The 22,639-nt window shown below is 34.2% G+C and overlaps 1 protein-coding gene across 1 annotated transcript in view; it reads right to left on the bottom strand.

Annotated features, from left to right (window-relative positions):
- Positions 1 to 22,639, bottom strand: part of ADGRL3 (adhesion G protein-coupled receptor L3) — an 811,907-nt gene that overhangs the window by 619,684 nt on the left and 169,584 nt on the right. The window contains exon 2 of the mRNA XM_035004902.1: positions 20,961 to 21,029. The gene's annotated coding sequence lies outside the window, so the exon portion shown is untranslated. The remainder of the gene's footprint in view (positions 1 to 20,960; positions 21,030 to 22,639) is intronic.

The following is a 22,639-nucleotide window of genomic DNA, read 5'->3' on the forward strand; positions in this document are numbered from 1 at the left end:
GAATGTATCAGGCTAAGTTAGGGGTTTTTTTTGTTTTTTTTTTATTATGCATTACATATATATTCTTTATTACTATAATGTTCTCAAAAATATTATTCCTTTCCTCAAAGAACTTATTTCAGTTTGCAATTACACATTAATTCATGCCTCTGTCAATACAGTGTAAACAGCAAAGTAGCAGAAACATTCTGATGAATATATCTATATATAGTAACTAGAAAAAAACCTGGTAGAGAGTAGGTGTTATGGACTGAACTTTGCTGTTCTAAAATTCACACATGGAAGCTCTAACCCCCAACGTGATTATATTTGGGGATGGGGTCTTTACAGATGTAAATAACGTTAAATAAGGTCAAAAGTATAAAGCCCCAATCCAACAGGATTAGTGTCCCTATATAAGAAACCAGAGAACTCACTCCCTCTATTATTCTCTCCATACACAGGTATGGAGGAAAGGCCATGTGAGGACATACTAAGAAGGCAGTTATCTGCAAGCCAGGAAGAGAGGTGTCACAAGCAACCAGACAGGCACCTTGAGATGGGACTTCTAACCTCCAGGTCTGTGAGAAAACAAATTTTTATTGTTTCAGCCACCCAGACTGGTTTTTGTTGTTGTTGTTATGGCAGCCTGACCAAACTAATATAGTAGGTAACCAAAAAGATGGAAATGAATGAATAAAAGAAGGAGGGACCACTTTCCCCTACATTCATTTTTCATGACAAAGAACAGCATTTAATGTAACTTTCTGGCATTTGCCAGCCTTTATTCATTCTGCTAAAGGGAAGAAACGACTTCTCTAACTGATGAGTTTAGGAAAGGAACATGACATAGCCAGCTCTTTTCTTTTCCCATCTGTGGGCAGCTAGGCACACACAAGAAACACAGATACTGGTGTGTTATACTATACCATAAATTTGACAGTGGCATCACCTTACAAGCAAGAGGAATATATGTACCCCGATGAGCTTGAAACTGCTTAATTCTGGGATGGAATATTAGGGAGCCCAAGGCAGCCACCTGTGTAAGCTACATTCTCCAACCACTTTATTAACATTCTGACCTCCTTCTAAATTCCTGTCTAGCTTTCAATTTGCTTGAAACTCACATGTGGAAAAAAATATGCTATTAATTGGACCTATAAAATTCACAGAGATGATGTTGCAATTGTTTCAAATAGAATGGATCATCATATATTCAAATGATCAATGGAAACTGTATAGAATTTTAAAATGTAATGTTGAATGCATAGTGTTTAGTGTTTAAGTATAATTTTTATCATGCAGGTAAGACAACACACTTTGAATGCGGATAAACAAATAACCTCTCCTCCAAACACACACACACACACATACAAAAAAACAGGGTTTAAGAAATGACAGCATAAGAGATTAATCTGCCACACTGTTTTCATATATCCCACAAGCTAAGAATATTTTTTTACATTTTGTAATAGATGGGAAAAAATCAAAAGACGAATTTTTCATGACATTTCCAAGTTATATGAACTGCAAATCTCAGTGTCCACTGAACTTTTATTTTTTAAGATTTTTTAAATTTATTTATTTGAGAGAGAGAGAGAGCATGCGAGAGCATGAGCACAAGCAGGGGGGGCAGCAGGGAGAGGGAGAAGCAGAGCCCCACCGAGCAGGGAGCCAGATATGGGGCTCAATCCCAGGACCCTGGGATCATGACCTGAGCTGAAGGCAGACGCTTAACCGACTGAGCCACCCAGGGGCTCCTCCACTGAACTTTTATTGGAACAGTTAAGTTCATTTTTTAACATACTGACTACAGCTGCCTTTGTCTACAACAGCAGATTTCAGCAGTTAGCAAGGAGATGGCATGTCCTGCAAAGCCTAAAATGTTTACTACCCGGCCCTTCATAGAGATAGTTCGCTGACCTCTGCAACAGACAAATGGTCTATAAAATTATGCTTGATTTTAAAATCTGACCCACTGGCATTTATCCATGACTAAGTATTAACAGAGAAATACTTAATCTATGTTATCTTATTTGAATATATGTAACAAGCTACTGGACTATTTCTTAAGAAATATTAGTCTGATCAGCACTTTATATATTTAGAAATGAAAATGTAGAAAAATCTTTGTCCTTACTTTTACTTACTCTCAGCAAAAATGTCACTAGCTCATATGCTCCTTGAAACATATAAACTCACATAATGACAAATTTAGCATAACTAAGCTCATAACAGATGCTCAATAAACACTGCCGTAATACATGAAAAATTCCTTATCTGAGCAGGCCTCTTCTGTTCCTACAGCACAATCATTCCTCACTCATGTCTGTGTGTATATATGTGTGTGTGTGTGTGTGTGTATATATTTTAATTGTATGTAACATTTTTTTCCAATATATTCTAAATATTACATTTCTATCAAAAGTGAGACAGGAATGTAACAGAACACCTTAATGATTATTATCCCCATTCTTGAGTAAAATGTATTCTTCAAAAAATGTTCTCCAGGGCGCCTGGGTGGCTCAGTTGGTTAAGCGACTGTCTTCAGCTCAGGTCATGATCCTGGAGTCCCGGGATCGAGTCCCGCTTCGGGCTCCCTGCTCGGCGGGGAGTCTGCTTCTCCCTCTGACCCTCCTTCCTCTCATGCTCTCTGTCTCTCATTCTCTCTCTCTCAAATAAATAAATAAAATCTTAAAAAAAAAAAATGTTCTCCAAATACATTTTACCTTTAGTGATCATTTTATATTCCAATGCACTACATGCCCTAAATTAGTCTCATTTCTTACTTGGGATTCCTTTCATGTTGATGATAAAAATGAACTTAATAAAAATGGAACTTTAAATAGCTGTCTTAAACCAAATATTCAAAATGAAAGATTATAACAAAAACCCAGTACTACAACTCTATTTACGTATTTAAAAAGTTTTTCAGTAAAAAAATAAATATTCTCTCTCACATGAATTATCATGAGTTCCCTAAAGTCAGATTCTGCAGGTATTTCAAAACTGAAAATAAACTGAATACATTTAAAATGCAAAAGGTGCTATAAAAATAATCATTTAAAACCTAATGAAAATACATCAGCCACATGAGAATTACAACAGACCTTTCAGTGTACTGCACAAGCACGTGACATACTATTAAGCAAATATAATTAAGGACGAGAGAGCTGGAATTTTTTTTTTTTTTGGTAACTTTAGCTGCACATATGGAGCATTTTGTTTCACTTCTGGTTTACTTTCTATTAATCAAAGACCCCCACTGTAATGCCTTCACACAGGGCTCAGTGTTGTAGTTACCATGGAAACCATAATTCTGAATGTCCTAACTTGTGTGATTAAAATTTAACACAAAGTAACATTGATAGTCTCCCTCATTTCCACTACCACCAATATCCAATTCTAATTAGCAGCACAATAACTGGTTTGGAGGGAATAAAAAGCTCTGACTACCATAGCCTCACATTGCCAGTGATTCACAGGGAATCTCATGGACAATATATAGTGACAGTTCTCTTTTACAAAATGCTGGGTTTAAACAGAGGAATTATTTCTACTTGACTTTCCACTCTCCTCTAAAAAATAAAATATGTCATTTTCTTCTTAGATATTACAAGAATTTTTAAAATTTATATTTAACTTGCCTGTTCAACTGCAACAAAAGATTTTTATAATGGTCTAATATACTAAGACAATAAAAAACTATATGACATTTTAATTCCCCAAATCTACTTGTAGTAATTATATTCATTTCTATAATTATTACAATGGCCTCCTCAACATGGAATTAACCCTTCTAGATATATTAATCATTAAGATTTGACATAAAACCTTTTTATTTAACTGACACTTAAAAATCCAACTGGATCTTTTCCCTTTTCATCCTTTTTTTTTTATGAGTACGCTAATAGGAGCTGATAAACTCAGTACTCCATTAAGGAAATATATGCTCTCTTGCTGATTATTTTGATTTGCAAAAAATTATATTGTCTCAGGGGCACATTTGCACTGATCACGTGCTCTGGTTCTCATCGCCTATGCTTATAACTAAGCATAAATTTACTGCATTAGTCAACATAACATTTTAAATCTGGAAATTACACTCTGTCATTCTGACTGAGCTGCTTGTCTAACTTATCATATATAAGAGCAAACATGAATGACATTCCTCCCCACTCCTAGAATCCCAAAGGAAAGATTTAAGTTTACACAGCAAGAAGGAAGATTTTAAATATTAAACATTTAGAGTCAGGAGGATATCTTAGTCATTAAGTCCAATGCTCTCAAATTTTAAATTAGAAATTGAGGCCCAACGAAGGTAAATGATATCCTTAATATATCCAGTAACAGAACCAGTACTAATTGCTTGAAGTACTCATTTAGCATTTTCATTCATTCACTACACAAGAGTGACATTTCAATTATTAGTTGCCAACCGTTTTCTACTTTTAATGACAAACCTAAATACCTTAAGAATATAAAGTATCTATAGTATTTATAAAATAGATCTTGAAAATTAATGAAATTAACCCAAAAAAATGAACTAGGGATAAACTAATAATTTTGTTATACATTGTCTAATATATGATTTACATCTTTTAAAAATTTGATTTTATACTGGAAATAATCTGCTTTTATGATTATATCATAAGCCACATAATGCACTTTCAAAGTCAGTGCTAAATTAGTCAGCAGTGCCCTTTATCAATCAATATTAATTCCTAATGTGAAAAATATTTTAAAAATCATCTCTATTTATTAGTTTCGCATAGTCCATTTAATGTTATTTATTTATTAGTAAAGATCTGGCTATTAAGTAAGCAATTTTTACTTCGAATACCATTTTGACATTTGAATAAATAATACTTTTAGTAATGTCTGAATATGGACAATTTCTATTTCCGTATACTTTCTACATACAAGTAAAGGATTGTCCTCTCCTATAAATGGCCCATTCAGAACTTTTATTTCCCATTAGAATATATGAATAAATTCAAGTTAGCCTAGTATAAGTTATTCTTTCCTTTTCCGCAAAAAAAATGGAGAGAAAAGGACTGGTGTAGGGAATGTGCAGAGGGGGACAGGGTTAGGGAGAGACTTATGGAAGGAAAAAAAGGAACATGCAAAAGAGAAGAGGAGAAGAAAGAGGATTCCTTTATTTACATGTTCTCTACATCAAATCTGAAACAGTTATATAAATAAACACTAGATTTTTGCAAGATCCTTTGAATATGTAAGTTCATATTTCAGGAGTACACCAAGTAAGGCGAACATGAAAAGTTACCAAAAAAAAAAAAAAAAAAATTCTGTATCAGGGACTCCCTAAATGGAGCTGGAGAATAAAAGTGTACAGAGGAAGCCAAAAAGATAGAGTGATCAGTAAGAAAAGGCACAGTAAAGATATTATTTTACTATGTAATAGTGAATCAGATTAATATTGATAGGATTATCATAAATTAAACTTGCTGAACAAGTCTGAATGAAGACTTTAAATATGAAATTCTTTACCATGCTTGAAGTATTAAAAGATGAGAAAAAAGATTAACTAATCTCAATAAAAAAATTACATTATTCAGGTTGAACTATGGTGCCATTTACTGTCAATATATTTCCAGGCTAATAATTCTCACCCCAGGATTATCTAATAAAAGGTCTACTAAAATGGGTATTTTCAATCAATCAAAATCCAAAATTTAAAGCTAAAATCCTCATAATTTCTATCTTTAGAGTTTCAAAGGCTGTTTGTTCATTAATAAACTACTTCAACTATTCCTTAATTTTAATTCCTGGACATATCAACAAAGGGCATTGAGAAATTTTCAGGATTGTAGTTTCTGTAAAACATTGTTCAATGATTTTTTTCTCAAGGTAAAATACATCAAAACTGGGCATCTGGGTGGCTCAGTTGGTTAAGCGACTGCCTTCGGCTCAGGTCATGATCCTGGAGTCCCGGGATCGAGTCCCGCATCGGGCTCCCTGCTCGGCAGGGAGTCTGCTTCTCCCTCTCTCACTCCCCGTTTGTGTTCCCTCTCTCGCTGTGTCTTTCTCTGTCAAATAAATAAATAAAATCTTTAAAAAAAAAAAAAAGAAAGAAAAAGTATGGTGTGGTAATGGTGCTCCACTGACCAATTCATTAATCCTGTATTCCATTTCTACAACTACACACTCAAAACATCTTTACAGTAAAATACAGATAAGAAGGAGAATCTTTAATATAAACTTAAAACTTCTTCTTTGAAAAAAAGGATTCTTAAAGAGATCCAATATACCACTTAGGAGCCTGCAAAGACCAATTACTATTTTTAAATTTTTTATGGGAGATTAGCAACTCCTATGGTTATTCAAATTTTCCCAAGATAGCTACTTATATGTAGCACTAAGAAAATACAAGAAACAAAACAGGACTAATCTCAACCAGCATTAGAAACACTGCCATTCTAGCTCTGTGGTGCAAAACAGGGAGGAAAAGTTGGTGAGGACATAGATAAGAGCTAACTAGAAATTGAGAGGTAAAAAGACCCTGTGAAAAACACAGTTCTCTGGAGGATTAAGGTGGTCTCTAGGGGTTTTAAAAATCAGGACCTCCGGAGATTATGTGCTTTCATATTTTTATATCCTCACATTTGCCCCACTTCCCTTTTGGGTATCTTTTTGACTATGGGTATCTAATGCTAGGCAGACCACAATAATGGTGGGTAACTCTGCATTAGTTACATCTGTCCTGTTCCTGAATAATGTCTTTTGTAAATTTTTTTTGAAATTCAAAAACTTTTGTGAGAAGACAGCAAAAGTGTTAAGGGGCGGGGTGGGGGGGACAGGCTATATATTAATATGCAACAAAGAAAAGGTCTGTGATTAGAAGTCCTAACTTTTCTAATTTTGTAATAATTGCTACATGATGATGTAATGATTCGATTACATTTTCTATAAAAATGAACTAGAGGGTTGCCTGGGTGACTCAGTCAGTTAAGCATCTACCTTCGGCTCAGGTCATGACCCCAGAGTCCTAGGACTGAGCCCCACATCTGGCTCTTGACTCAGCTGGGGAGCCTGCTTCTCCCTCTGCCTGCCACTCCCTCTAAGGCTCCCCCTGCTTGTGTGCACTCTGTCTCTCTCTCTCTTTCTGTGTTAAATAAATAAAATCTTTAAAAAATAAAAAAATAAAAATGAACTATAAACTGCATTATTATGTATTATTTTATAATTTTAACATATTGAAAATTAATAATGAAATATAAATCTTTATTCTACTAAATCAAATTTCCATTCCTCTCAGTAGCAACAGTAATAATATCTTCCTTACTATATTAATAAATGATTAAATAAATTACACTAACATCTGTTCCACAATGCATAGGACATACTTGATACCCAATGATATGAATTTGAATGTATCAAAAAAAAAAAAAAAAACAGGGCGCCTGGGTGGCTCAGTTGGTTAAGCGACTGCCTTCGGCTCAGGTCATGATCCTGGAGTCCCGGGATCGAGTCCCACATCGGGCTCCCCGCTCAGTGGGGAGGCTGCTTCTCCCTCTGACCCTCTTCCCCTCTCATGCTCTCTCACTCTCTCTCTCTCAAATAAATAAAATCTTTAAAAAAAAAAAAAAAAACAAAGTTCTATCCAAATATATGTTATTAGGATCAACTTATACATGCATTTATTAATGGGAAAATACATGAGTTTATAGTACATCCATCGTAAGTGCATTGTACATTAATATAACAACAATAAACCTTCTCCTCTTGGATGAGTTATTTGGAGTGACAGAGAAGGCAGTGAGTGGGAGGGACCAAAGCTGCTGGGTACTCTTGCTGTATGTGTACCTATACCCCACGTTGTCAGAGATCACGGTGCTTCAAATGATAAAATACTCAAAACCTCAGTTCAGATCCGTCAAGTTGGCAATAATTTTCCAGTGTAAGTCAAAATAGGAATCTCTCCTTCCGGAATAACATAACAAATGGGTTCAGTGTAACATGATGTATGTGTATTCCCATAAAAGCTTTAAAATACCAAATTTGGGTTGATGTAGGGCATTATCAAGGATAGGAAATTCCCATCTTTCATACCATTAATGGCAGAAATGGGCCAACATTAAAATTGAATTTGTATTCTAAATATATTAAACATGAATAGACATAATGTGAAAAGCCTAATGTTATTAATTTTAAACCTTGTTAAAAGTTCACTTCCTGCTACAGCTGAAGTTAAAAGAATTCTGTTACTGGATATCATATATGTACAGAAAATGTGTCAAGCATTTGGGTGAAATGCACAATCTAGGTAGCACTTCACAAATAAATCCTTTCCCTTTTTAGCTAAACAGGCTATTGTAAATGCAATTTGAAATATGTATCTTGATTCAGATGTGGTCTTCAATCTATGGTGAATAGTTTCATGGAGACTCCATTAGTTCATTATTCCTTGTTTGTGTATTAGCATGAGCACAATGTGCTCTCTCAGAAAATGGGATTAAAAAAACCTATTAGTGTTATTCTTCCTAAACAGTTGGGTTATTCTCCTACATATCAATACTTTCCAAATTTTTGACAGTATTAAATTTATTGTTTGGCATTCTAACTGAAGTCCATGCCAGTCAAAACTTCTTCTGCTATCTTACCATTCCTTATCTATTTCAAGTGGGTTGCAACTGGTTATTTTTTAAATGAAAGCTTTAATTTGTTGTGGTATTTTGCTGAATGGATTTAATAACCTGTTGTAATCTTCATATTTTTTTTTCTATTTATTGTATATGATTAGCCAAGTAGATGTTTTACCTGTGGCTAAGAAATAGTCTAGGGCGCTTGGGTGGCTCAGTTGGTTAAGCGACTGTCTTTGGCTCAGGTCATGATCCTGGAGTCCCTGGATCGAGTCCCGCATCGGGCTCCCTGCTCAGCGGGGAGTCTGCTTCTCCCTCTGACCCTACCCCCTCTCATGTGCTCTCTCTCTCTCTCTCTCTCTCTCTCAAATAAATAAAAAAATCTTTAAAAAAAAAAAAATAGTCCAGTACAGTGAAGCAAACTTACTAGAAATGATCTATATAGCCTTTTGCCCAAGGATAATTTTTCAGAAGCTATATACTCAGCTTTTATAACACACTTCTTCTGCTCTTTTCCTATTATCAATTCTTTTCAAAGGCGGTATCAGAGAGAATCACTGTACAATATTTACTGATAAATGTATAGTGATAAGAAGCATTCATTTTCTTTGGATATTTATATATGCTGAGAATAAATGTCAAACCTTCATTTTCAAATATTTATCAATAGAATATTCATAAACAATCAAAAAATACTGCTAATTCAGTGCATTTAATCAGGAATGAAATTAAATTGAAATGAAAAAGAAATCTATTAAAACCTTAATGTGTGAAAGAGTTAATAATACCAAAGATTTCTCCACTCATGGCTGAGAACTCTGAGACACAATATAACAAAAAGTGTTTGTCTATAAAATTCAGTTTCTTCAAATTTACAATGGAGAGTTTATATGATTACACATGCATCACCACCAAGTTTTATAAAAATCTAGTCATTCACAATTTTTGGCAACAAACCCAGCAAACAACTGCTTGCTTCCATTACACTTGTAAGAGGCAATTTGAGAAGTTACTCCCCAGGAATTAAATTTTGTGGATAAACATTTTAGCTAATTGCATTATTGTCCTCAGAACATTGAAGGCAGCACTAAGCCAAACCAAGAAATCCAATTTATTTGTTTCTTTTTTTTTTTCCTTAAGCAATTAAATTCTCTTCCACTAACACATTTTAGGACTCAAGAAAAAAATGTATATACTATATATTACATGGATTGGAAAGATATAAAAGAAAGTTTTATTTAAGTGTAAAATTTATGTTTTAAAGAAGGAAAAAATGTGGCTCCCCTGGGCTGAATAAATTCTAAAGGTACATATTTCAAAGGGTTCTATACAAGTGCAGTGAAGGGAGTTCATCATTTGAACTTTCATCAGTGCTGAGACCTCAGCTATTTGCCAACAGTTTACAGAATACCGTACCTGTCGCTGTAGCCTCCATGCAATGTTTTTTTATCTAATTGTTTTACCCCACCTTTAATGCATCTCTCACACTTCCAAGACCTGTTGCTCTTTAAAACAACAGTATCCCAATAATACTTTACAATTAGGTCTCTACCAAATATATAATAATATAAAAAGGGTCTCTTCCTACATCCTTCAATTTCCTCTTAAGTATCTTTACCTAATATTCTATCACTCTGGAAAATCATAATCCTCCAGAACAGAATATTCCCTAGTCTCTAATGAGTATTCTGGCATTGTCATGACCATTCTCTTAGAATGCCCATTCTCTATTCTCAGTAATAAAATCCTCTCATATGCAACCAGTTCTGCAAAGCTTTCCCACGGCCTTTTATTCAGAATTAATTACTTCCTCTTCTCATGCTTTACTATAGTACTTAGCATATTGTAATGTAGCTAGTTGTACATGTTTCTGTATCCTCAGCTAGACTTCTGATTTTCTTTAGGTTGGGACAGCATTATCACTCCAGAATACAGCAGAGGTCTTATATGCAGCAGATACTAATATACTATGTACTAAATAAATGACTTTAAAAAGAAATTAAAATTAATGTGTTTTAATCTTCATTCCTCTTCAAGATTTATGACATTCCTTAGCCTTTGAAATATGTTACTTCATGAAGTAGTCGTTTTTCTGCACTACGCATATGCAACCAAAGATGATATTTTTAATATTAGTCTCCCCTTCTTTTGAGTATTTAAGCTTTATTTCAGAAAATGCATATTTACTCAGAAAAGATTGAGAATTTATTCTGAAGCCTATGTTTCATAATTAAGGAGGCAATAATCAAATTTCTATTGACACTTTTTTAAAAATTCGAGAATTTCAAATACAACTCTCAACACAATCATGCAATTCTAAAAAATAAGAATATGAATTTGTATTTACTCATATTTACTTAATATAAAACAAAATCCAGAATTGTTTAAATTATTAAAATTTTGAAAAACAGGGAAATTAATAATTCTGTAATATTCAAGCTTTCTGGAATACTTATTGGATTTTTTTCAAGACACCAAATCTGGGGGCACCTGGGTAGCTCAATCGGTTCTGCCTTTGGCTCAGGTCATGATCCCGGGGTCCTGGGATCAAGCTCTGTGTCCAGCTCCCCACTCAGCATGGAGTCTGATTCTCCCTCTCTCTCTGCTCACTCTCTCTCTCTCTCTCTCTCTCAAATAAATAAAATCTTTTAAAACACACACACCAAAACTGTTTTTTAAATTGTACATACTTTTTGAAGTTTTTAAAAATGTATTGTATGTATCCTTGCCTTCTGACAAAGTATATTAAACATACATACAAACTAACTTTTTCTTCTCAATGATCCAAGATCATCACAGAATTGCAGCATCCTATTTTTTTAAAGCAAGAAGGTCATTTATGGATAATCTAGTGCTGCCCTCACTAATTGGACAAATGAGAATACTACAATCCAGAGAGATTATATGATGTTCCCTGGGTCTCATAGCAAGTTAATGGCAAGACCAGGCCTAGAGTAAAGGTAACCTGATCCAGAGTTCTTCCTAATAGGAACCACAATTGTAAAACGTGTATAACTCAAAGGCTCTTAGATACATACAGAAACTATGCTCTGACATATAATTATCCAGCCTGCTATATTTACTAAAATTTTTATGAATGACTTTTAGTGGTTATGTGGTCTCAACCCTTAATACACAATGTCAAAATTCATGGTTAGTTTTTAGTATTGCTATTCTTGCATAATTTGGTACTACTAATCTGCTGGGTCTTCAACCCCAGATGACCAAATTTGTTATTACTTACTATAAACTATTTTCTCATGAGGGTCTTTTCTATGTAAAACGCACGTAAGTTTTAGTTAGAATAAAACAATTGAATATTGCATCCAGTGCAGAAAAAGTTAAGCTTTAGTTTTTGTGGTTAGTTGCTTTAGGATAATTTACTAAAGAAAACAAGACACACTCCTAAAGAAAAGTAAAAAATATCATGGAAGGAAAAATCTTAAAAGCAGTATTTTCCACTTGGATAATATAAACTAGTATTAAAAAAATTAATAACTTAGGGGGCACCTGGGTGGCTCAGTCGTTAAGCGTCTGCCTTCGGCTCAGGTCATGATCCCAGGGTCCTGGGATCGAGCCCCGCATCGGGCTCCCTTCTCAGCGGGAAGCCTGCTCTCCCTCTCCCACTCCCTCTGCTTGTGTCCCTGCTGTTGCTCTCTCTCTCTCTGTCAAATAAATAAATAAAATCTTTAAAAAAAAATTAATAACTTAGCACTAGAAGAAGACAAATTTCTGTACACCACCAATTTAAGTAATTAGCACTTAAAATAGAAATAAGATAGAAACAGGAACAAAATCCAGTAAGACAAAATAAAACACAGAAATAATTTAAAAATCATGTATATGCACTTAACCAGGTGACCCAGCAATCCAACTCTTAGGTATTTACCTCAGAGAAATGAAAATTTGTGTACACACATACACACACAAAATATGAATGTTTATAGTAACATTATTTTCACCAAAAACTAGAAATAATCCAAATGTTCTTCAACAGGTGGATAAAGGAACTGTGAGACATCCATATAGTAGAATACTGCCCAGCCATAAAGAAGAAATAAATTATTGATACACTCAAAAAACAAGGATGATTCTCAAAGGCATTATGAAAAGTGAAACCAGTCTTAAAAGACTACTCACTGTATGATTCACTTACATGACATTCCAAAAAAGCTAAAAATATGGACTGAAGTATTATGGAATAAAGAACAGATTAGCAGTTGCTAGGGGTTACAGATGGAAGCAGGGAATGACTACAAAGGGACAGCACAAGAAAATTTTTAGGTTATAAAACTATATTGCACCTGACTTACAGTGATGAAAACACAATTCTATACAAGTCTTAAATCTCAAAGAATTGCACACAGAATACAAAACAAACAAAAACCTATAAGCATAGATAGACAGCTGGAGGGACTGATATACAGATAAATAACAGACATGGTTGCATATGTATATACATTTGTTAAAATTCCTCACATATTTACAATGGTTAATTTTAAACATATGTACTCAATAAAAAGTTTTAAATGTATATGCCTAATTTAAAAAATCATAAACAAATCATTCTTCTGAAAAATAAAAAAGTAAATAGCTAATAATGAAATGTTTTTTAGCTTTTATCTGTGGCACAAAATCCCAATCTATAAATATTTATAGCATAGAGCAGATCTCTCTTTTCAATATAGCATCCCTGATTCAGGCAGAAATGAGTGATTTTTTTGAACCACCATAATATTTTTTCACTACCATGTATTAATGGCAGTGGTAAACAGTTTTAGATGAAAATCTGATAAAGTACAAGGATCAGAACACAAGATTCTGTCCAGGCCACTCCTAATTCAGGGTTTATTCATAAAAAAAATAGGAAATAACAGAACACGAACATCACAATCCTTGTAGAGATTTGACTGGACTAGTACCTTTCACATATCACCCATATTCAAGGTTAACTACATAAGTAAAAAGCTGTATATACACCATGCTATTCATTCTCAACTAGTCTTTTTGTTTTAGCTTTAAAGTACTGAATTAAAGAACATGTTCAGGTATTTCAAGATGAAAAAACTGAAGGAGTTCTGTTTGCATTCCAAAATTACGGTGGTCACTACTTTGTTTACCACAGCAGGAAAAGGCATGGTGTTTAAAACAGGCAGAGACTACAAAAAAAGACAGGAGATGAAGAATGAATTTTATTTGCTCTGATCGCCAGTCTCTCTTATCACACAATTTATGTATAATTATTTTAAATGCTCAAAGTTTTAAAATTTTGTTTGTACTACTTTTTCTTTTAGTTTTAGGTATTCAACACTGTTCTGAAATGTAAATGTTTTAGGTTTAGGCTGATGGGTGAGGTAAGTGATGAGATGGTACTTTATACAGAAACTGAAATTTATAACAATAATCAAAGAAAAAAATGAATTTTTAATTCATAATTATTTTTCTGCCTTATTTTAATTTCCTAAATGTCAAGCTTTTATCAGACATTTAAAATACAACATTTAAAACTAATTAAAGGAAGAAGATGAGGATACAAGTAAACTGACATCTTATAAAAGTAGAAGTTGAAAGGAAATTTTAACCCAACATACCAAAAGCCTTAAAAAAAAAGAGTCATACCCTAGGACTTAGTAATTCTACTACGAAAAATCTATTTGAGGGAATAATCACTTATTTTAAACAAAAAGATGTACATAAATATGTATCTCAGTAGTACTTATAATAAGCAAAATGTAGTAAGATGACATTAAAAAGGTAGTTAAACATGTTTTTTATCCTCATATATGTGTATGTATATTTGTTTATTTAAAAGATAACTATGAATATACACTAAAATATTGACCATGGTTTCCTCTGGGTATGGGACTATAGGTAATACTAATATTCTCTCTTTGCAATATTTTCTAAATTTTCTGAGTATGCTTCAGTTTTACAATGTAAAATCTAACATTTTTAAATGATTAAAACTTAATTAAGTACTTTTAAGATATAAAAGTTTTAACAAAAATGTTTAGTGAATAAAACTATGTTTACTGAAAATACTGATCCAAAGATATTAAGTTATTTGTTATAACTCATTTAGCCTTTGTAAAACTCTATTAAAAAGGTTTGGGGCCCCTGGGTGGCTCCGTCAGTTTAGCGTCTGCCTTCAGCTAGCGTCATGATCCCAGAGTCCAGGGATGGAGCCCCGCATCAGGCTCCCTGCTCAGTGGAGAGCCTGCTTCTCCCTCTGCCCCTCAGCCCATTCATGCTCGCGCTCTCTCTCAAATAAATAAATAAAATCTTTTTAAAAAGTTTTATTTTCATTTTTGGTGAAAAAAGTCCTACTTGTTGCTTTGTATGTACTCCATTTTTTGTTTACTGCTTCATGGCCCATTCTGTGGTTTAAGTAGTGGTTGACAATTTTGCTTTGCTCAACTGACTGGCAGCTATCATTTGAATGCCAGACTTATCTTTATGCAAATTTTCCAAAGGTCACCATTTATGCATGTAAATTTCGAAGGGCACTAACTCTACAGCTGACAGATTCTGACAGCCACTATATCTCCAAGAATGGAATAAGCAGGGATGACTGTCTGAATAATTAATGTGCTTTTACTCTGCCCATGGCCAGTTTTTATATCCTGTACTTTGACTGGTTTTGAAATTAATTAGAAAATGTAATTTCATAGCAAACCAAAAAAAAATTTTTTTTTACTTTCTATGAACAAATGGTAAAAAAATGAGACAAGTAATGATTCTTGGTTCAAGGTGTTATATTAGTAGAGATCACTCCTATCTAGAGATAAAAATTAACACCTAGCTGTGGATGTTATTTCTGTAAAAAAACCATTATTATTGTTAAAAAAACACACACAAAGAAAGAACCCTGCTCTGTAAAGCTGAGTAAATGGTGCCACCAGCCATTAGGTTGCCATTTCAAACCTCAGTCTCGTCCTACTGAGACTTCAACCCCCACTACTAAAATGCAGTCAGTCACTAAGACCTGTAAATTTACCTTCTAAATAGTCTCAAAGGTATTACTACCACTCAATCCCCAGGGTTGTTGCCTTAAACCAAGTCTTCATCACCTTACCTGAGTAATTTCATATATTTCCCAGATAATCCTCCTGCCTGTAGCTGCAGTGACCCACATTGTCTACCTTTCTAATACCCAAACCTTTCTAATATCCATGATCAAGGTCTGTTGTCCAATATAAAAGACACTTAAAAATAGAAACTAGAAGCATGCTATAAAGAGAAAATATTTAGAATATATTAACTAATGGGAAGAAACAATAAACAAAATTGTGTGTACTGTGATAATAAGTCAGGAGAAAAATAAAGCAGGAGAGGAATGCAGAGGGGTACCCCCTGGCAATTTCAATTTTAAATATGATGTTGAGGGAAGGCTGCCATGAGAAAAGGAAATTTAAAGCCTAGGAAATAAGCATGGAGAGAATGGTGATTGGGTAAGGAACCAAAAGGCTAAGGATCCCAAGTAGAACGGGTTAGTGTATTCAGCAAATGGCAATGAAGCCAGGATAGCTGGAATGCAGAGGAGACTGAAAATGGAACAGGCTTGAGTGATGTACAGGGAAAATGATGTAGCAAGGAAAAGTGAAGGCTATTGTAATTCTTTAGGCAACAGGGGACTGTGATCTGGATCAAGATAATAGCCAAGGAGATGTTCAGAAGTGGTCAGATAGTATGTGCTGATGGATGTGCAACGTGTACAAAAGAAAATTCAAGATTCACTCCAGGGATTTATGCCCAAGGAATCGGAAGAATAGAGCTATTAAGCAAAAGCTTTCTGAAAGTGACATTTATGAAAGGTCCTTATTGTTATTTATTACTTTATTTATTTTTAATTATTTTGAAAACTTTGATTTGACATTTTGTGGTTAAATCCATTCAAAGAGGTACACCTGGGTGGCTCAGTCAGTTAAGCATTTGACTCTTAATTACAGCTCAGGTCATGATCTCAGAGTGGTGAAATCGAGCCCCATGTCGGTCTCCGTGCTCAGCATGGAGTCTGCTTGAGAGTCTCTCCTTTTTCCCTCTAACCCTCCCCCAGCTTGTGCACTTTCTCTCTCTCTGTGTCTAATAAATAAATAAATTATTGTTTATTGAATGGATAAAATACTTTTTATTGGATGGATATTTTTAATGGATAAAAATCCATTCAGAAGTCATTTACTGTGGAAAATGTATTTTCTCCAGTACATCCTTCCTTTGAGGTTCAAAAAATTATAGTTTATTTTACCAAGCACTTAGTGTTTCTAAGTGCTTACTTATGCGTAGCTCTATTTTAAATGATATACAGTACATAATTTTATTAACCCCATATTAAAAATAAGGAAATTGAAGTCCAGAGAGGATAAGCAACACCTCCAAGGTCATATATAGTGTCTGTCTCTCAAACTTGACCTCTTTGCTCTGCTTTCTCTCAGGACTGGTTTTATATTTCATTACTAAAATAGAATGAAGCTAGAGGTTCTCAGGGCTATAGTGGTGGGAAGTGGGAACTTCCAGGGATGGCAGATATATTCTCTATCTTGATTTTGGTGGTACTTACACAGCCTTATGTGTTTGTCAAAACAGAATTGGGCATTAAAAAGAGTGAATTTACTATATATGAATTATGCATAAATAATCCTGATTTTTTTAAAAAAATCTAGCAAATATAAATTTACATAAATTGATATGGAAATACACAAAGTTTAAAGTAAATCTTTCAGGGACACCCGGGTGGCTCAGTCGGTTAAGCATCTGCCTTCGGCTCAGGTCATGAACCCAGGATCATGGGATGGAGCCCCGCACCTGGCTTCCTGCTGAGCAGGGAGCCTGCTTCTCCCTCTCCCACTCCCCCCTGCTTGTGCTCTCTCTCTCTTTTTCTCTGTCAAATAAATAAATAAAATCTTAAAGAAAAATAAAGTGAATCTTTCATGCAACATAATTTGTTTGAATACTTTTTTGATAAAAGCAGTATTTTTAATATCATCTTCCAATAGTATTTACTGAGAAATTTTTATTGTTGCCATATAATTTTTCATGTGTGATTTTAGCCATTTTGAACACAGCAGAAAGTTCTAGGCTTTCTCCAATGATTTTATTCCTCCTCTGCAGGAAATCTCAAATAAGGCTTCTAAACATCTATCAAAGTTCAGTGAAAATTTGTAAATGACTAGATTGAACATGACTTTAAACACTGCTAAAAAACCTGGTTATTTGTGCTCCAGATGTTATTGAGTCTTGTATGCATGTTGCTGTGTTCTACCATTAACTTATAGTGAAGACAAAATTTGTTCTTAGGACAAGTTTAATCACTTATAAGAGACCAATCCCTATTTTATAGTCTTCTTGATTATTTTAGTTTTTAGCTATCTGTAATAACTCTAAATAGATTATTAATGTTTACATTAAATAATAAATCAGAAAAAAATATCCCATAATACAAGTAAAGAAAATATCAGCTCTGCTATTTTTTGCTATTTTTTAATTTATTTATTTTCTTTTTTGGAGAGGGAGGGAGAGGGAGAGTGCAAGCAGGTGGGGAAGGGGCAGAGGGAGAGGGAATGAATCTTAAACTGACTCCGTGCTGAGCACAGAGCCTGATGTAGGGCTCAATTTCATGACTCTGAGATCATGACCTGAGCCAAAATCAAGAATCAGATGCTTAACCAACTGAGCCACCCAGGCGCCCCACCATTTTTTGTTGCTGTTGTTGTATTTTTTTGGGCATGTAGTAATCAAATACTCTTCAATTTGTAATCTTTATTTAACACTTCTAAAATCAATTGTCTAAATATGAGTAGTCTAGTTAAAAATTGACATTAATTCAGTTAATGCACTTATCCAAACTCACGTAATATCGGTACACTAAAATATTCTTAAAAACAATCACTGCCATCAAAATCCTGTGAGATACAACCTGACTTCCATTAGGATGGCTATAATCAAAATTCCATTAACTTTTGGCAAGGATAGGGTGAAACCAAGACACATGTCTGGTGAGAATGTGAAATGGTGCAGCCCCTTTGGAAAGCAGTTTGTTAGTTCCAACAAAATATTCAGTTACCATATATTCTACCACTGGTATATATCGAAGAGAAATGAATACATATGCTTACATAAAAACTTGTACATAAACGTTCATAGCAGCCATTATTCATAATAGATGAAAAGTATTAAAAAAACCCCAATGTCCATCAACCAATAAATGGATAAACAAAATGTGGTATGTCCATAAAGTGGAATATTATTCAGACATAAAAAAATTATGTCCTGATTCACAGAACAAGGGTAAAACTCGACAACATTGTGAAGAGGGTAGGTACAAAAAGCCACGTATTGTATGATTCCATTTTTTATGGTAAATCCGTAGAAGCTGAAAGTATATTAGCTGTAGCCAGGGAACAGGGCAAAGAGGCAAAAGTGAGTAAATGCTCATGGGTATAATCTAGATAAAAATGTTCTGGATTAGATAATAGTGATGTTACACAACTTTGTGCATATACCAAAAAATACTAAATTGTATACTTTTTAAAAGAGTGGATTAATGGTATAAAAATTATATCACAATTAAAAAACAATTTAACAGGGCGCCTGAGTGGCTCAGATGGTTAGGCGTCTGCCTTTGGCTCAGGTCATGCTCTCAGGGTCCTGGGATCGAGTCCCGCATCGGGCTTCCTGCTTCTTGGGAACCTGCTTCTCCCTCTGCCTCTCTCTCTCTCTCTCTCTGTCTCTCATGAATAAATAAATAAAATCTTTAAAAAAAAAAAAAAAAACAATGGAACAAACACTGTTAATCATTTAACACTGTAAAAACCCCCATGAATCCTCTAAAAACTTCGTATTTGGGTGCCTGTAGCAGTCATTATGTTAAACATTATAAGGTCTTAATTCCTCCCTATATTTTGTGATGAAAATGAGTATCAAGGAGAGGTTCTGAAATTTTCTTCCCACAACCCTACAAATACCCTTAAGCACTCTGGAGACATCTTGGCTGGAAAATTAAGCTCCAGTCCAGCAAACATGATCCTTGCATGGCTGCCCCAAACCTACTTTTCCAGATTCATCTCCTGACACTGTCCCACTGCATGAGTAATCCTTCAGCAACATTAGAAATATCAATCTTTCAATGGCCATTCCTTGTTCCTTTGTGTACCCTTTCATAAGCTCTTCTGTTAGCTTGGAATGCATGACCTCACCTTCTCTGCCTCAACAGCCCCGCAGTGAATTTCATAACTTCTATGAGGATTTCAAGAGCCTCCAGCAAAAGTGACTTGCTCCCACTTTTGTTTCCTTAACAGTTTGCCAGTGACTCTTATAAAATGTATACAGTAATTTCTATAGAGTTTCGTATCTTTCCCACCAGCATTTAACTTCTCCAGAGCAAGCATATCTCAGCCTTGCATGGCTGAATTTTTTGAAAAAGACAATTGAATCAGGCTGTTTTTGTTTATTTAACTAATTTGTATCACTAAGTACCAAAAACCCATTTCATATTCAACATAGTAAAAGAGCGTCTGCAAAATTTATATGTTAATGTATACATAAGCTAGTAAATACATATAAAGTAGATTCAATCATATCTACTGTGGGAAATAGGAAACAACGTTTGCCTATGTGAATGAATGTGCTGAAGAAAGCAGTGGCAAAGAAATTAAGGCAAAAATATCTAAAAGAAGGAATATCAATTGGAAATTTTATTGCCTACAAAGGTGAGTGCAATATTTTTATAGTCTTAAATTACTCAGTACTCTCCAAGTAAAAAGTACAGAATCTTTTAAAATAGATTTATAATAATTTATAATACATACCATTAAATCAACAACTCAAAATTAAATGAACATGATTTAATGTGAATAAGAAAACTGGTATTTCTACTTTTAAGCTGTATATTTATAATAATGTACATTCTAGATATTACAAAGTCACTTGACAGAAATTAACATGGTAACTTCAAGAACATAGGAAATTCCAATTTTACTGTTGGTTGATTAATATAAAGACCTACTTGCCTTCAAATGATTTGCTGAAGAAGATGCAAATCATTTGTGTTATTAATATGTGGAATGTAAATTATTGTTAATAACACATTTATTGTTCATCTACCTAGAGTATACCTCCTTAAATGGAATTCTGTATATTTTTGGGAAAATAAAATTGACAATTCTTGTAGACAAATATGTAAATTTAAATATGTAAATTTATTTGTCCACAAGAAATGTCAATTTTATTTTCCCAAAAATACACAAAATTACATTTAAGTAACTCATTAAACAATTTTCAATATGATCCTCATGAAAACATATACTAACTTGAATGGAAACATATTAAATACACTTTGAAATTACTAACAATTATGATTGGCAAAAATTATCTAATAGTTACCTTAATTTGCTCTTCAGTAGCTAAAAGTCCATGTTCTTTTCCTCCGATTTACTGAACATTTAAACATTTCTGTAAAAAAAAATACATTAGATGATGAGAAAAAAATAATACTTTATGGTTATACCTTTAGGACTATTTGGGTATACTCATTTATTTCTTTTTATTGGTCAAGTGCCTTTTTTCCCCACAATGCTTGGGGTATAGGAGCAGAACCATAGTATAAAAAATGAAATTCTATTTACCTCTGACACATCTTCTTCAACCATCTAATTTACTGTATCACTCACTGGGAATAATTAGATATGGGAATTTAAATATCTTCCTAATTTAAAAAAGATGCAAGGGACGCCTGGGTGGTTCACTGGGTTAAGTGACTGACTCTTGATTTCAGTCAGGTCATGATCTCAGGGTCCTGGGATCAAGCCCCAGGACTGGCTCCATGCTCAGTGGGGAGTCTGCTTGAGATTGTTTCCCTCTGCTCTTCCTGCTCATGCTCTCTCCCTCTCAAATTAATAAATCTTAAAAAAAAAAAGTGTCCATTGCTAGAAACCAGAAAATTTCTTAGAGCTCATAGAACTTATTTTAATTTTTTTTTTTTTTAAGATTTTATTTATTTGAGAGAGAGAGAATGAGAGACAGAGAGCATGAGAGGGAGGAGGGTCAGAGGGAGCAGACTCCCTGCTGAGCAGGGAGCCCGATGTGGGACTCGATCCAGGGACTCCAGGATCATGACCTGAGCCGAAGGCAGTCGCTTAACCAACTGAGCCACCCAGGCACCCTCATAGAGCTTATTTTAAAAACTTACATCTTCTTTTATTTATTTTTTAAAAGATTGAAGTATTTATTTTGGAGAGAGAAAGAAAGAGAGCACGCGCATGGGCAGGGGGAGGGGCAGAGGCTGAGGGAGAGTATCCTCAAGCAGACTCCCCGCTGAGGGCGGGACGGCCTCCCGACTCCAGGCTCAATCCCAGGGCCGTGAGATCATGACCTGAGCTGAAATCAAGAGTCCAACACTTAACTCACTGTGCCACCCAGGAGCCCCTGCAACAGATACTTCTAATAAGATCCTGGGATGTGTTTAATCACTTTTACCATTAGAACTGCTGTGTTAGCCTGGTGATGGGTATCAAAGAGGGCACGTACTGCATGGAGCACTGGGTGTTATACGCAAACAATGAATCATGGAACACTGCATCAAAAACTAATGATGTAATGTATGGTGATTAACATAACAATAAAAATCAAAAATAAAAAAAGAACTGCTGTGGAAAAAAAATTGAGAAACACCTTAATATATATCTTGCCACTTAATCATATATACAAATACGCTCTCTGTGTATTTATGTACAGAGACCATGATTACAATAATTTAAACAAATTCATATTTTAAAAATAATAGAAAGGAAAAATATAATAGAAAGAAATAAACAAAGAGTTTACTTAAGTGGTATATTTACAGGGATGATTGCTAGTCTTCATTTTCTTTAAATTGCCATAATATTTTCTATTTCTTTTATTATTAAACTAATATCAACATGTCAGACATTTTACCAAAAAGGGGGAAAAAAAAGAGTAATATCCTTCAAAGAAGTTTCTTTGGGATTTCAATGTTTTCTAATGGCTCTGCACTGGTCATATCAGATTTTAAACTAGAAAGTTTAAAAAAGTAGTGAGTCTAT

Source organism: Mirounga leonina, unplaced genomic scaffold, assembly GCF_011800145.1.
Source record: "Mirounga leonina isolate KUSES-001 unplaced genomic scaffold, KU_Mleo_1.0 Mir_129, whole genome shotgun sequence".
NCBI classification, from domain to species: Eukaryota; Metazoa; Chordata; class Mammalia; order Carnivora; family Phocidae; genus Mirounga; species Mirounga leonina.